The sequence below is a fragment of the Nicotiana tabacum genome, chromosome 22 (assembly GCF_000715075.1).
Source record: "Nicotiana tabacum cultivar K326 chromosome 22, ASM71507v2, whole genome shotgun sequence".
In the NCBI taxonomy this organism is placed as follows: Eukaryota; Viridiplantae; Streptophyta; class Magnoliopsida; order Solanales; family Solanaceae; genus Nicotiana; species Nicotiana tabacum.
Window position 1 is genome coordinate 40,103,527 of NC_134101.1, and position 13,975 is coordinate 40,117,501.

A 13,975-nucleotide genomic window follows, 5' to 3' on the forward strand; every position below is an offset into this window, starting at 1 on the left:
GCAGCCGACTCGAGTGATGCCGAATGTCAACTAAAAGATATAGAGGGAGTTCATGTCTACATATTACATTGGAAAGTGAGACTACTGGTGATGAAGTGGTGGTGTGATAAACTCAACAAACCAGACACAATGATACTATGAGTTCGTGGGAGGCAAACAAGTGTGTGGCACAATAAGGTTGTCAACTATGAACTAAGGGCAAAATGGGGTGGGAGTGAATGCTCTAGTCACAAAGGAAATATAGTATCAACATATTGTCTAGACCAAAGGGGAAATGTTTGAAACATATTAAAAGAGGATGAACACTTGTTACGAACCAAACATGTTTAACATGATAGCTCTTAGGCTGCAATACCAAGAAATACTATTGGCAACTACAATATGGTGAATAAGGTGAGTTACTCATCGAGGATGGAATCAGGTGAACTAAGTCCTACACATATAAGGAAAACAAGAAGTCGTCGTTGAAGAATTTAGGAGGATCTCAAGTTTCAGAAAAGGCCCTGTTCGGATTAAATATATATTAAGGGTATCGATATGTGTTTTGGGAAGTGTTTAGCAGTAAAGCGGAATCGTGAGAATGTTCACTAGGGAAGTATAGTGGTTTCTTAAAATCCTATAAGACTTATAATGAGGAAAGAGGATGGCTAAGAAAGGCCTGAGCACGATGTTACTTCACATATTGAGGCAATGCCATGCAGGTTGATGTTATCAGGGTGTGCGCGCAAGCTAGTAGATCTTATTCATTTGAAACAGATGGTCTCATAAGAAAACTGGCCTAGTAATGTTTTTTGTTGAGAAATTTGGAAAAACAAGTTGCAAGTACTAATAAGATCATAACTGTATCAAGGAACTTTTTGTAGAACTAAATTTCTAGGAGGTCATACGAAAGAGAATCTGATATAGATTTTCCACTAATGATGAAATATGGCAAGATGATCATTATACCTCCAGACAACTCAAGAATCATGAGAAAAACAATCCAACACATGACTTAGGACTTGCGGTTGTGATTTATACATTAAAGGTTTGGCGTCATTAATTGTATGGGGTCCAGGTGGACATATTCACGGACCAAAAAATCCTTCAATATATTTGCAAATAGAAGAAATTGAATCTAAGGTAGAGATGATGTCATGAGTTACGTAATGATTATGATATCAATATTTTATATCATCTGGGGAGGCCAATGTTGTGGTGGATGCTCTTACACGGAAATCTATGGGTAGCTTTGCACACTTGGAGGCATATCAGAGGCCATTAGCCGAAGAAGTTCACCGATTGGCTAGTTTGGGAGTTCGTCTTGCGGACTTTAGTGTAGGAGGGGTAATTGTGTAAAATAGGGTTAAAGCATCGCTTGTTGTGGAAGTCAAAAAGAAGCAATACGACGATCCATTGTTGGTGCAGTTGAAAGAGGATATTCATAAACATAAGACCATGGACTTTTCTCTTGTCATGGATGATGGTACACTAAGGTACCAAGGGCGACTCTGTGTTCTAAATGTGGATGGTCTCCGGGAAAGAATTATGACTGAAGCTCACACTTCTATGTATTCTGTGCAATCAGGTTCTACGAAAATGTATCATGATCTTAAGGAAGTCTATCGGTGGAATGATATAAAGAGGAATATGGTAGATTTTATGGCAAGATGTCCAAATTGTCAGCAAGTGAAGGCCGAACACCAAAGGCCCGGTGGGTTGGCACATAACATAGAAATTCCAATGTTGAAGTGGGAAATGATTAATATGGACTTTGTGGTAGGATTACCTCGTACTCCTCGTAAGTTTGACTCGATTTGGGTGATTGTGGACAGACTCACGAAGTCAGCACACTTTTTGCCGGTTAAGTCTACCGACACGGCGGAGCATTATGCTTAGTTGTATATTAAAGAAATAGTCATGTTGTATGGCACCCCACTTTTCATCATTTCTGATAGGGGGGAGGGGGGCACAATTCACTGCTAATTTTTGGAAGAAATTTCAGCAAGGCTTGGGTACTCAGATGAATCTTAGTACAACCTTTCACCCGCAGACTGACGGACGGGCAGAGCGGACTATTCAGACACTTGAGGGTATGTTGATGATTATTTACCACTAGTAGAATTTGCGTACAACAGTAGCTATCATGCTAGCATTCATATGGCACCGTTAGAGGCATTATATGGCGCTGACATTCAGATGCCACCGTTAGCGGCACTATATGGTAGGAGATGTAGATATCTCATTGGGTGGTTCGAAATTAGGGAAGCAGATTTAATAGGGCCAGACTTTGTGCATCAGGCTATGGAAAAAGTTAAAATCATTAAGGAGCAGTTGAAGACTGCTCAGAGTCGTCAGAAATCTTATTTGGATGTTCGTCGTAGGGATTTGGAGTTCCAAGAAGATGATTGGGTATTCTTGAAAGTTTCCCTCATGAAGGGTGTAATGCGATTTGGTAAGAAAGGGAAATTGAGTCTGAGGTATGTCGCACCGTACAAAATCATTCAGAGGTTTGGTGAGGTGGCATACAAGCTTGAACTACCACCTGAGATGTCATTAGTACACTCGGTGTTTTATGTGTCTGTGTTAAAGAAAGTAGTTGGAGACCCGACAGTCATTGTTCCAGTTGAGACTATAGAGCTTAATGAAAAATTGACTTATGAAGAGATTATGGTATCTATTATTGATCGACAAGTCCGAAAATTGAGAAATAAAGAAATTTCATCCGTAAAAGTGCTATGGCGAAACCAACATGTTGAAGAGGCTACTTGGGAGGCTGAGGAATAAATGAAGAAAAAGTATCCTTATTTGTTTGAATGACCATGTATTTATAAAGTTGTGATCTAGGAAAATTACAAGACTTACTTTTTATTAATTTTGTATCATTTGAACAATTGGCATTAAAGGTGTTCCTTTCTGAAAATATATTGTTTATGTGGCCACAGTTGGTGTTGTTTTGTATTATGTTACATCTTTGGAATATGTATATTCGGATGTGTTTATGGGACTCTCTGACATATGGATAGGCCTAGTTACAAGGGAAACTCTAGCGAAAGTTTTGGAAATTTTGGGAGATAGTCAAATTTAGAGCTGCTCGAAAGTGGTATGAAACAAACTGAGTTGCATAAAATGCTAATAACGGATTTTTACCCGCATTCGAGGATGAATGATCCTATGTGGGGGAAAATATAACACCTCGGAAAATTTTAAAGTACTTAAGTGTAAGGCCTGGTAAAAATTTGCAAAGAAAATAATGTTTTAGGGTGCCGGACTAGGCTTACGTGTTTGAGGATTATAGAAATTCTTCGCGGCTAGCTTACGAGTCGCGGCTCGGACTTTTTGGGTTGAACAATGCACGGGAATGAAAAGGAAAATTTTTGGCGGAAAAGTACATTTTTGCGGTCCATTATGCGACCGTAGAACCACTTTGTGGACCGCATAATGGCCGAAGAGTGAGGCAGTTAATTGGGCCAGTTGGGAGGAACTATGCGGTCGACTGTGCGACCACATAACAGTTATGCGGACCGCATACACAAACAAGTTTCTTTGATCATTTTGTCAAAATTATGCGTTTGATCATTTTTGTCAGCAATTATGCGACCGATATGCGATCGCAGAACCGTTCCAGAGCTCCATTTTTGGGTTTTTAAAACCCGACCCTATTTCGTTAAATACACTCTTTGGGCCATTTTTGAACCATAATCTGATATTTTAGAGTGAGAGAGAGTGCCCTACAGTGAGAAGGTGTTCTTCAATAATTTTTCTTCAATTCTTGCACAAGTTTTGGAAGATTAAGAAGGGAAGCTCACTAGGTCTTCATCCTAGAGGTAAGATTATACAACCTAAAACCTAATTTCGAAATCTTCTGAAAATGGGTAACTAGCAAGATAATATTTGGGCATGAAAGTTATTTATTTTAAATGCATGTGTTATCAAAGGGTGTAGGAAGATTTTGAGCTAAAAATGGTAAAGATTGGATTGTGGGATAATGGAATCCTTCATAAAAAGAATATTGAAACCTTATGCACACCTAGTGTTTGATAAAATGTTCAAGTGAGCTAGAACCATGATCATCTTCCAAATTTTGATTCAATTTGTTATATTTCTACAATAGATTGAAGTTTCTAAGAATTCTGTAACGTTTTAGAGTTTAAGGAAGCTCAAGTGAGGTATGTTGTCTAAACTCTTCTCTTAGAATTGAATCTCACGATATTCATGTAAATTATGTAAGTCCCGAGTGATTTATTATGAAACTGGCTATTCCGAGTAAGATTGGGTTGAAATATATATGTTCAACAAGCATCCCAAATACTTTATTCATGTTATGTTACCAGTTGAGGATATGTTAAAATATGGGATGTGGATTAATAATGTTTCGAATTTAAGTCAAGTTCAAATGAAGGCTATTATGCCAAATTTTGTGAAATATCTCTATGTGTCTTAGACTCTAAATTGCTCACATGTGTATTACACACCTTGATTTGAATTGTATTTGTTGTTGATGATGATAATGATATTTGAAATTGATAAGGTGAGCATGAAATACTGAATATGGCCAACGTGCCAAGAATGATCTTATAATTATGGCCATTAGTGCCAATGAAATGAAAAGATGTGAAAGTAATACGAAATGCGATGATTGATATAAAAAGGTTGATGTCTCAAATAAGACAGCCTAGTCGGCCGGGTCATGATCGGACACCATGCCGCACACATGGTGGTGATTGTGCTGGAAATTGTAAGTGAAATTGTGATTGTGGTCGATGTCCCTAATGGATAGCATACCCGATTAGGTCGTGATCGGACTTCGTCTTAAAGACGGTGGTATTGATATTGAGAGAAATTGTGGTTGATGTCTCTAATGAGATGGCCTAGCCGATCAGGTCGTGATCGGACTCCGTGCTAAGAGTACGGTGGTATTGGTTTTGTGAATAATGGTATTATGAATAGTGGTATTGGTATGGTGAATAATGGCATTGATATTGTGGATAATGGTATATCGATACTAAAAATCTCCCAATGTGAAATATGGAAATTAATTTGAATATTGTCTCGATCCTAAATTGAGGTTTGATGTTGATTAAGGCTTTCATTAATATTATGATAATCTTGTTTGTATTATTTGTCATACTATTGAAAGGGTGTTTAGTAATACATACTAGTGCTATTCGACGGTACTAACGTCCCTTTTGTCGGGGGCGCTGTATCTTTAAATGGATGCAAGTGGTTCCACAGCATAAGATATTGATCAATGGAATAGTGTATAAAGTTCTGACTTGGTGAGCCCCACTACATTCCGGGGTCATGTATCTTTTGTACTTTGTGTATTCGGTTTGAGGTATAGCCGGGGCCTTGTTGTCGGCATTATCATTGTACTCTTCTTTATCTATAGAGGCTCCATAGACATAGTGTGGGTTGTGTATTGGTGCTGGGAAAGACAAACTATGCTATGTTGTGGTTAAATTACTTGTCCATTTGAGACTTTAGAAATAGTGAATACTTATGGTAAGAAATTGGTAATTGCAGGCATGACCACTTGATTGCTTACTTAAGGAAAACATATATTCTCTTTATTCATGAATGAGTTTGGGTAGAAGGAATCTAACAGGCTTGCTAGGTTGGGTTCACTCGGTTGAGCATCGGGCGCGCTTCTCGATTTTGGGGCGTGACAATCTACTAGCATGAGAGCTAATGAACCTAAAGCACGCCTGAAACGTGGTAGGCATTTGGGTTCTAAGGATCGAAATCCTCGGAAAAAAAAATCGACAAATGATAATGATACTATGAAGGGATCTCCTAAAGAGACCCAAGATCTGATTAGTTCTGAGATTCCTCACGAAATCACTGAACCCGAGACTTAAGTGAGCAAGGAACTTTTAATAAGTTCTACTGGTGATGGGATTAATTTAAATCGATCTGAAATAGTGGTGGATAATATTTTATCTTATAATATTGCACTTAACATTATGCAAGATAGTTAGGATTTTGAACCCCGATATGTCGAAAAATGTCGACAAAGATCCGATTGGCCAAAATGGCAAGGGGCAATTCAATGAGAATTGAACGCACTTGCTAAAAGAGAGGTCTTTGGACCAGTAGTCCAAACACCTGCTGGTATAAAACCAGTTGGTCATAAATGGATTTTTGTGCGAAAAAGGAATGACAAAAATAAAGTTGAAAGGTACAATACTCGCCTTGTCGCACAAGGATTCTCACAACGACCTGAAGTCGATTATGAAGAAACAGATTCACCCGTTATGGATGCCATAACATTTCAATATCTCATCAGTTTAGCCTTATGTGAAAGGCTTGAAATACATATGATGGATGTGGTTACAACTTATCTGTATGGGTCACTTGATAATGAGATTTACATGAAAATCCCCGAACTATTTAAAATGCCTGAAGCATATTCAAAATCTCGGGAAATTTACTTAATCAGATTACAAAGATCTTTGTACGGTTTAAAGCAATCTGGGCGCATGTGGTATAATTGCCTCAGTGAATATTTGCTAAAAGAGGGTTACATAAATGATGTTATTTGTCCGTGTATTTTTATAAAGAAAATGGCATCCGAATTTGTTATACTTGTTGTTTATGTTGATGACATAAATTTTGTTGGAACTACAGAAGAGCTCCAAAAGGCAAATGAATATCTTAAGAAAGAACTTGAGATGAAACATCTTGGAAAGACAAAACTTTGTCTTGGTCTGCAAATTGAAAATTTAGCAAACGGGATCTTTATCCATTAATTTGCCTATATAGAAAGGGTCTTAAAATACTTTTATATGGATAAAGCGCACCCATTGAGTACACCAATGGTTGTTCGATCACTTGAAGTGAATAAGGACCCGTTCCGCATCCAGAAGAGGAAGAGGAACTCCTTGGTCCTTAAACACCATATCTCAGTGCAATTGGTGCACTTATGTATCTTGCTAATGCTACCTCACATATCATTTTCGGTTAATTTACTAGCAAGATATAACTCATCTCATACAAAGAGACATTAGAATGAGATTAAGCATATTTTGCGATATTTAAAAGGAACTCTTGATATGGGTTTGTTTTATGCTAACAAAGGTAGTGCAGATCTTATTGGTTATGCAGATGCAGGTTATTTATCTGATCCCCATAAAGCTCGATCTCAAACTGAGTACGTGTTTATATGTGGAGGTATTGTCATATCATGGCGCTCCACAAAGCAATCTATTGTTGCTACTTCTACAAATCATGCTGAGATAATAACTATTCATGAAGCAATTAGGAAATGTGTATGGTTGAGATTAGAGATTCATTTTATTCAAGAAAAATGTGGTTTGGAATGTGATAAAAGATCCACAATTTTATATGAAGACATTGTTGCATGCATAGCCCAATTGAAGGGAGGATTTATAAAAGGAGATAGAACGAAGCACATTTCACCAAAATTATTCTACACACACGATCTTCAGAAAAATGGTGACATTGATGTGCAACAAATCCGTTCAAGTGACATTCTGACAGATTTATTCACTAAATCTTTGCCAACTTCAATTTTTGAGAAGATGGTATACAAGATTAGAATGCGGAGGCTCAAATATTTGAAACAAAGTTTTCATGAGGGGGAGTAAAATACGCGATATTTTTTTTCCTTACTAAGGTTTTTCCCACAAGGTTTTCCTTATAAGGTTTTTAATGAGGCAATTAACAATGCGTATTACTAAATATGTGTACTCTTTTTCCTTCACTAGGATTTTTTTCCACGGAGTTTTTCCTAGTAAGCTTTTAATGAGGCACATTATCTTTTAATGAACATCCAAGGGGGAGTGTTATAAATATATTATATTATGGATGTTCATTTACTCTGTTGTAAATGAGCTTCCTGAAGAAGTTTATCCATATGAGACTCCGCCGTAAATATGTTTATCTATTTAGTATTCTATTGAAAATAAGCCTTCTGAAGAAGCTTATCATTTTGGTACTCCGTTATGGATAAACATAATCCCCGATAGAAGATTATATATATCTGGTACAGTAGCAGCTTACACTGCAGCTTGCAGTAGCAGCTTACAAGCAGCTTGCAGTAGCAGCTTACAAGAAGCTTACACAGCAGCTTGCAGTAGCAGCTTACACATCAGCTTGCAGTAGCAGCTTCCTTTCTTCTATAAATAGAGGAGTTTTCATTTCATTATGTACAGAAGTTTGAAGTTTGAATAATATATCAGTTTCTCTATATACTTGTCTTTACTTTATAGTCTTTATTTTATAACAATTCATGAACTTTAGTCCAGAAGATATTAGTTTGAACAGTTTTTACCAAAAAGAAAGAAGGTGACCTTCTTTAAGGATTTCCAAACTCAATTTCTTGAAAAATAAAATAGTTTTTTAGTTGTTGACATATTAAAGATTTTTTTCCCACCACATATTCAAGAAATTGAATTTGGTATTTACACAACCTAATAATTATAAAATGATTTCTGTATACTCTATGCTGATCGAGACCAAGAAGTTGCATCGAAGGTCAACCCCGAAGTGGATCGGGTCAAGGCACCAAGACAAGGTACCGAGCTCCGGATTCGAGATACCTGCTAAGATCGAGCCCGACAACAATCGAGACCAAAGAAGACAGGCATCGAGCAATACCGAAGATAGCGTAATAACGGAAAAAGCGAGATATCCGCGATTGGTCGAAGATCATGGCGGAAATCTCAGAACGGATCGAATCAAGAACGGTTGTTTAGCTAATCAAGAGATTTATTTATGTAATTAAAATTGTACCATATATATAATTCCTCTACTATATAAAGGGGAGTTCTAACCATTTTGTGGGGACACCTGATACAAAAGCAATACAATTTTCTTTCTCGCTCACACTCTTCTTCTTCAGCTTATTGTATTTTTATTGTCCTTGCATCAACCAGTTCGAGGATACTCTAACTCAAGGGTTGAGTTCTACTCAAATACTGATTTGATTTACTTTATTGTACAATTCTATCATTAATCTTCATATTTTTCAATTGGTATCAAGTGAAATCACGTATCATTAAATCCATATTATAGGTTTAATTGTTATCTAATTTTAAGGGTAAACAGTTTGGCGTCCACCGTGGGGCTAAGGATAATAGTGATTGCTTAATACTAGTTTCAATAACACACACTTCTTTACACTTGTTCTCGTAAGAATCTTTATTTTCAGGACAAACATGTCAAACTCACAAGCACCACCTACACATGGTGACAACAACCTTGGATTTCATGGGGAAAACGACAACACAGCCGCCCCACGAATCGAGGTACCTCAGGACGGCCTCGAGGGAGCACCAATTGCAAATCCCGTTAATGTCAGTTCACATGTCGCCCTAAATGCAAATTTGGGAGCTGAGCCCGAAGGTAGTATACACAAGGAAGTTCGATCAGGTGGTCGAGGTACACAGGGCAGAGAATATGGTGGAGTTAGCCTCAAATTGATATTCGAAATGTTACAGGCTCAACAAGCCGCTATAGCACAACTACAAAATCAACACCGAACACCGAGTAGGATCGAACCAGATGTCGTTCAAAGGACCGAGCATGTGCCGAAAAGGTCAAATGTCAACAAATCAGGGACTGCCCCCGCCATTATGAAAATGTTCGAGGAGCTCACTAAACGAATTGAATCGGGAGAAAAGAAAATCGAGGCAAATGACAAGAAAGTAGAGACACATAACTCCCGGGTTGACCAGATACTGAGGGCGCCGCCGATTTTAAAAGGTATGGATTCAAAGAAATTTGTACAAAAGCCTTTCCCTCCGAGTGCATCATCGAAACCCATTCTGAAGAAATTCTGAATGCCAAAAATTCCTAAGTAACGGGACCACTCACCCTAATGGGCATGTCACTTCTTATACATGCGCAATAAATGGAAACGACTTTAGAAGACGATGTGATTGAATTTGTTATACTAAAGAAATTTGGAGAAACCTTATCCAAATGAGCAATGATATGGTACCACAATTTGCCGCCTAATTCCATCGATTCCTTTGCCATGCTTGCAGACAATTTTGTTCTGGATCCTCGGAGGCCGAGGCCCTTTTTCTCTTATTGTCCTTCACCGATTTCGGAATCGGGGCCAAATTCTTTTCCTTGCCAGATGGGGGCCTCGTGACCGTATCTTTGCCTAGGCCTACACACAAGAAAATTGGTTAAGCATAAGAAAGACATTTTGATCAAAATTATCAGATATACGAAAGAGAGGCTTACCATGATTTTTGGCCTCCCATCGGCCCTTTGATAAATCGCGCCATGAGCGCTCGACGTACGAAGAGGTCGAGGCTAGGTCCCGAACCCATCTCTCGAGATTAGGAATTGCACGAGGCATCCAAGCAACCGTTACATCATGGAAAGGGATATCGATAAGAGGAAGTAAATGGGCCAAACAATAAATAAGAACTAACATTGGGATTATACTTACACTTCATATTCCATCACTCAGGAAATGGCATCTTCTCAGCTGGGATTAGGTCGGAAGTCCTCACTCGAACAAACCGGCTTATCCAGCCTTGGTCCTTGTCCTCGTCTATACTCGAGAACAATACTTTGGTGGCCCGACGTTGGAGTTTTATTAACCCGCCTCGACAGAGACGGGGGTTGTATAACCTGATGAGGTGGTCGAGGGTGAAAGGCTTCCCCTCGACTTTGTTCACGAAGAATCAGAGCAGAATAACAATTTGGCCTAGGATTATCTGATACTGACGACAAAAATCAACGACGACGGGGTCGAGTGGGCCCAGCGTGAAAAGGTAAGTTTAAATACTTAGAAACCCTTTCACATGGGTAGTTATGTCCTCTTCGGTAGTCGGGATCACCACCTCTATATCCCCCAGTTACAATCTTTCTTTACCTGCTCGAGGTATTTCTCTGTTATCGAGCATAAATATCTTGACACAGACTCGCATCGACCTGGAACCGAAAAAGCCTTATCGGTTTTGAAATCTGAGTTTAACGCGCACCTCCCAGGAATACACTCCTCAATACGGGGTTCCGCTGGCGTTTTCCCGCTGGTCGGTTGAGAAGATGAAGCATTTTCTTTTTGTGGTACCGTTTTTAATGTTTTTGTCATTTTTCGTATGGGTTTGAAGCAGTAAGATTTTGTGTTTTGAGAAGGGGTTAACAACAAAACTTGAGGATTTCGCAAAATGGAAAAACTTGAAAGAGGTAAAGGCTTTAGAGAAGAAAGTGAAAGTAAAATCTGAATCAATGAAGATAGGGCATATTTATGGGATCTACAATGACGGTTCAAAATCACTAGTGGCCGACCACCAACTGACGCTCATTAATGATTTGAGGAACCGTACTGACGGGACATTTTTGGTCATTTGCGAGGATGACGTCCTGACAATGATGATGTCATAATAGGTCAAACTAGAGAATCAAAGACTCAGTTCGTTCCTTGTCGTTATACTCAAATAAATGAGGGGACTATCTGTATACGGTTAAAATCGGGGCCACCCGATTTTTCTATGCTGACCGAGACCAAGAAGTTGTATCGAAGGTCAACCCCGAAATGGATCGGGTCAAGACACAAAGACAAGGTACCGAGCTCGTGATTCGAGACACCTGCTAAGATCGAGGCCGACAATAATCGAGACCAAACAAGACATGCATCGAGTAATACCGAAGATAGCATAATAACAGAAAAGCGAGATATCCGCGACTGGTCGAAGATCATGGTGAAAATCTCAGAACGGATCGAATCAAGAACGATTGTTTAGCTAATCATGAGATTTTCTTCTATAATTAAAATTGTACCATATATAAAATTCATCTACTATATAAATGGGAGTTCCAACCATTTTGTGGGGACAACTGATACAAAAGCAATATAATTTTCTTTCTCGCTCACACTCTTGTTCTTTAGCTTATTATATTTGTATTGTCCTTGCATCAACCAGTTCGAGGATACTCTAACTTAAGGGTTGAGTTCTACTCAGATACTGATTTGATTTACTTTATTGTATAATTCTATTATTAATCTTCATATTTTTCAATTGGTATCAAGTGAAATCACGTATCCTTAAATCCATATTATAAAATTAATTGTTATCCAATTTTAAGGGTAAACAATTTTCAAACGCATCCTTCTTTAAATAATTAAACAAATAAATTTGCAAATTTAACCATTTTTCACTTTTTATTTCTCTTGTTGTATTTCATCTTCCCACAAAAGTAACTCATAAAATCATATTCTCCGCCTAAGGTATCCCATTTTACCATCCATCTTCAAACTATAGTTCTTTTCTCTAACCATCTCCAACATATGTTTAAACGATGGTGTTTATTGTGGAGTTATGGTAGCATTTTTTGGCGAGTCTTGATGATGAAGGTTAATTTTGGTGATCAATATTTTTTTTGGTGAGCCCTATGTTTGTGAAAATATAATAGTTATAGTAATTTTTGTCATTTCGGTGAAAGTCATATGGCAGAGAAGAGTGGTGAAATAGCATGCTTGGTGGCAGAGCGGTCGTATTTTTTCAAGTGATGGATTGATTATGATAAGAATTGAGAACAATTATTATATTTTTTGAGTGAACAAGGTGGTCGAGGGTTGCTATTGTTAGATTTTATACGTATTTGATTCTATTGGAATTTGAAAAAAAAAGGTAGAAAAAAAATATTTTGTGGGAAATGGTGGCCGACCATAGGGATGTGCATAATTTGGTAAATACCGAATTATCAAACCAAAATCAAAAATTTTGGTATTCGGTATTCGATATTTTGGTATTCAGTATGGTATTTGGTTTAAGTTTTAAAAAAATGGAATTAGGTATGGTATTTGGTATTTTAAAATAAAATACCGAAATACCGATACCGTACCGAAATATATATTATATTACACAATATACATTTTATTAATTATTACATAAATATAAGAAAATTTTACTTTCCTTTATTCTCTAAGTTCATCAATTAACTCTAAGCAAGTAACAATATATTTCTCTAAGTTTTCTCTCTCTAGGTTGGTATTTGCTGGTTTCGGACAAAACTTTTGTCAACAAACATTTTTAGTTTTGTATTTTTGAGTACTTTAATTAAGAATATTACTGTTTATGACTCTACGCACTAGTTAATATTCAAACTGAATAAACCAAACCGAATAAACCGAAATCGAAAGGAGAAAAATCAAACCATATCGAATTTAATTAGGTACAGTATTGGTATAACATTTTACGAAATCGAGTACCGAAATGTCTAAATACCGTACCGACTGACGAATACTCCTAACCGACCATGGTAGTTTTCGGCCAAGACTATAATAATTTTTGAGTGATTTTTTTGTACCCATCTTTTTAGAAGGATATTGAAAAACGAGAAAAGAAAATATAGTAAAAGAGAATCATATGCAACCTCTTGATCATATCTCAGGTAGTTTTTTTCTTCGAGGGACTAACAACGGTTTATTGTTGGATGGATGAATGAGATTTATGGTGGTGTCATGGAGCGAATGTGAAGGACCAAGACTTATGTTATATACTGGTGGTCGAGCAAGAAGAGCGAGATAGTTGGAGGTTTGCCCTGTGCTCTCGTTGTCTGCTAGGCTTTGTTTTTAAAGTAGGTATTTTGAATGGTTAGTTTTGTAGTGAAAAAGGGTTTTAGCGAGGAGGTGTCTATATGAGGTAGTGTTTCGGAAGATAACGAAGAATAAGGGAAAAGAAAAATAAATGGGAAAGGATCAAATTTGACCCTAAAATTTGGTAAATGGTCTAGATATATCATAAGTTAATTGTTGGCTGGACGACATATATGAGGCAACCCTGGGTACTGATCAAAGTATTTAGATGCTAATTAGATCCAGATAATCATGGCATATATGTGCTACACTTATAACTACAAAGCACCCCCAACTATTAACAGATGGCATATTTATACCATATACATAATTCAAGGAGTATTTTGATTCTTTTCCCCAAAAATAAATATAGGTGTTTTAAGAATAAAAAATATCCCATGGAAATCCTATTATCTCATCCACATTATTCAC